The 3,383-nt window shown below is 41.8% G+C and overlaps 1 pseudogene; it reads left to right on the top strand.

The window, feature by feature from the left end:
• The first annotated feature begins 796 nt into the window (after positions 1-796).
• Positions 797-1,783, top strand: LOC118630048 (annotated as a pseudogene).
• Positions 1,784-3,383: the final 1,600 nt, after the last annotated feature.

The following is a 3,383-nucleotide window of genomic DNA, read 5'->3' as shown; positions in this document are numbered from 1 at the left end:
AAGAACATAGCTTCAGTTGTAGCTTCCACAACTCCAGCCAGGAGGAGAGTGGAATGGAAGCGGTGAAGACCAATTTGCATGGTTCACCACACAGAGATGTCATTAAATGACCTGGTGAAGGAGGGTTGGTTAGATCTCACTTTTATCCTCGGTCTTCCTCAAAGGATATTCTAATGTGTGTGCAGAAGCTAGGTTGGAGTCACTGTACTCCACATTTGATCCCTTGAAATCAAACGTGAACAATTTTTTTAAATGAAAGAGTAAGACATTGTATATAAAAGCCTGATTTTAAGCACTTTTATTTCTTACCAAGTAATAATTGGTGTTCTAATCAAAATGCTGATAAAAGAGGGAAAAATGAGTGGATAACTCGGTATTAATTAAATTCATTTTTGTGAGTCTCAGTCATTCTTTCTTAGTGAATAAAGTTGTGAATTTTAGACACATTTTCTGATGGTACAGTCAAATAGAACTCAAATACTTACATATAATTTCTCCTCTTTAACTGCCACCCTAGAGTAAAAGTATAGAAATACTGTTCAAATGATTTAATGATGATGAAATTTAATTTTTCATCCCTCTAGCAACTTCACAGTTTAGCTGAGAATGACTTCTTTGACGGACCTGTAAAGCTATTTAATTATTCTTTCAATGAAGAACCTTAATGTTGCATGGGACTGAGCCACCCAGGGGAGCGAGTTCCGACCGTCTGCCCTGCGGCTACTCCCAGGCCTGGAGCTCAAAGCCCAGGGTGAGACCCAGAACCCAGCACAGGCTCTTCACTCCATCCACCACCATGACCCACTTCAACAAGGGCCCTTCCCACAGGGGCTCTCGGCCGAGGTCAAGAACAGATGGCTTCCAAGTATGACCACCAGACCGAGGAAGACCTCTGCAAATGGATGGAGGAGGTGATCGGCATGAGCACTGGCACCAAATTTCAGCTGGACCTGAAGAACAGCATAATCCTGTGCCAACTCATAAACAAGCTGCAGCTGGGCTCAGTGAAGAAGTTCGAGTCCTCATTAAACTGGCCTCAGTTGGAGAATACTGGCAACTTTATTAAAGCTATTCAGGCTTATGGCATGAAGCCCTATAACATATTTGATGCAAATGATCTTTTTGAGAATGGAAACATGACCCAGGTCCAGACAACGCTGGTGGTCCTGGCTGGCCCGGCTGAAACAAAAAGATTCTATAAACCATTGACACTGGAGTGAAACACGAAGAAAAACACACACATTTCAATTAAGGAAAATTAAAAGCCGGCCAGAGTGTCATTGGCTTTCAGATGGGAACCAACAAATGCTCCAGCCTGGCAGGCATAACTGCCTATGGGACCAGGAGGCACCTTTACGATCCCAAGATGCAAACTGACAAACCTTTCAACCAGACCACAATCATTCTGCAGATGGGCACCAACAAAGGGGCCAGCCAGGCAGGGATGTTAGTGCCAGATACCAGGAGAGACATCTACGACCAGAAGCTCACCTTACAGCCTGTGGACAACTCGACAATTTCTCTACAGATGGGCACCAACAAAGTCACTTCCCAGAAAGGAATAAACGTGTATGGGCTTGGGTGGCAAGTGTATGATTCCAAGTACTGTGTCACTCCAGCTCCAACAGAACCACCATTCACAACAGGAGCCAAGGAACGAGAACCAAAGGGTCAGAAATCAGCGATAGTGACTACCAGGCAGAATACCATTGAGTACTATGGTGAGTACCAAGATGACTACCCCTGTGAGTACCGATATGGCAACCAAGGCACTGATTACTAGGAGCTCAGTATTTAGCCTATTGTTTTTATTCAGTGAGAATCAAGCTAGCCTTGAGTTACTTTTAGTTGTCTTCCTAACACACTATTATGCTTATTGTACTTTTTTTTAAATTGTATTTTTGTTACAGATGTTTCTTCTTTTTTACCCCATTGACACCCTGTCCCCGGCTTTGTTGTCCATGTCCATTGGTTATGTGTACATGCATATAAGTTCTGTGGTTTATCTCTTCCCTCCCCCCACTACCCCCTCTTCTGAGGGTTGTCAGTCTGTACCCTACTTCCATGTTTCTGGGTCTACCCTATTCCTCAGACTGTTATGATCATTATATTCCACAAATAAGTGAGATCATGTGGTATTTGTCTTTTTCTGCTTGGCTTGTTTCACTTAGGATAATACTTTCCAGGTCCCTCCATGTCGTCTCAAAGGATAAGAGATCTTTAAGAAATACTGCGTTATGGCCCTGGCCAGTTTGGTTCAGCAGTTGGAGCATCGGCCTGCGGTCCCAAGAGACCCGGGTTCAGTTCCTGCTAAGGGCGCGTACCTCGGTTGCAGTTTGTCCCCGACCCTGGTTGGTCATGCGGGTGGCAGCCACTCGATGTGTCCCTTTCATGTCGATGTTTCTCTCTCTCTCTCTGTTCCTCTCTCTCCCTCCCACCCTACCTGAACAAAAAATGGAACAATGTCCTCAGATGAGGTTAAAAAATAGAAAGAAAGAAATGCATTATGTACATTCCTTTTTCTTCCTCCTCCCTAAATAGTTGCCTTTCCCTGCTGGAATAGTGAAGTCCTATAGCATGACTAATAACTCGCATGTGAAGTGAAAGGAATACTGTGAAAGGGGGTTCTCTTGTCCAGCCAGTTCTTTTATGACACATCTATGCATTTTTACAGTCTTCCACTGAAACTGGTATCTTCAAACCATAGGAAGCTCTTTTTTTTTTTTTTTTTTTTTTTTTTTTTTTACAGTTTAGTATCCGATTTCTACGTGGAAGACTAAAGTCATGCTTGTAGGTAAAGGTGGTGTCTGCCAACTAAAGTGAAGATTCAGCATTTTAGATGTTTACATATCAATGTTTCTACGGTACTGTTTGCTAATGTTCCAAAAAAGTCATGATCTGTGTACATTGGTGATGTTAGTGTACTCATTCTCTCACCTGAGCTGATGAAACCTTTTCCATGTGTTGTTTCTAAAGGAGCGTGGACAAAATTGGCCTATAGAAGTGTGGGTCTGGGTAGTGAGTGTGCCCTTCCTGTTTGGGCCAATATGCCAGTGTAGACTTGCTCTGTTTTCACCTGTATTTGTTGCTGCCTTTCAACATAAACTTATCCCATTGTATTTTTTACAAATAAATATTTTTTTGAACATTAAAAAAAAAAAAAGAATTGTATTGTTGAGAGAAGAAAAGATTGTAGGTAGTATGGAATAAAAACCAAGCTGTGTTCTTAAGTTCCATGAGGGCATTAATTAGAGCCACTTACAAGAAAACTCTGTTTATTTTTAATGAGTGATAGTGTATTTTTGATGATGCTTTTATTATGTTTTTCTTTATTGATTTTAGAGAGAAAGGAAGGGAGAGGAAGAGAGAGAGAGAGAAACATT

Source organism: Molossus molossus, unplaced genomic scaffold (assembly GCF_014108415.1).
Source record: "Molossus molossus isolate mMolMol1 unplaced genomic scaffold, mMolMol1.p scaffold_m16_p_14, whole genome shotgun sequence".
NCBI classification, from domain to species: Eukaryota; Metazoa; Chordata; class Mammalia; order Chiroptera; family Molossidae; genus Molossus; species Molossus molossus.
The sequence above is the reverse complement of the archived record's forward strand: the minus strand, read 5'-3'. Positions and strand labels throughout refer to the sequence as shown.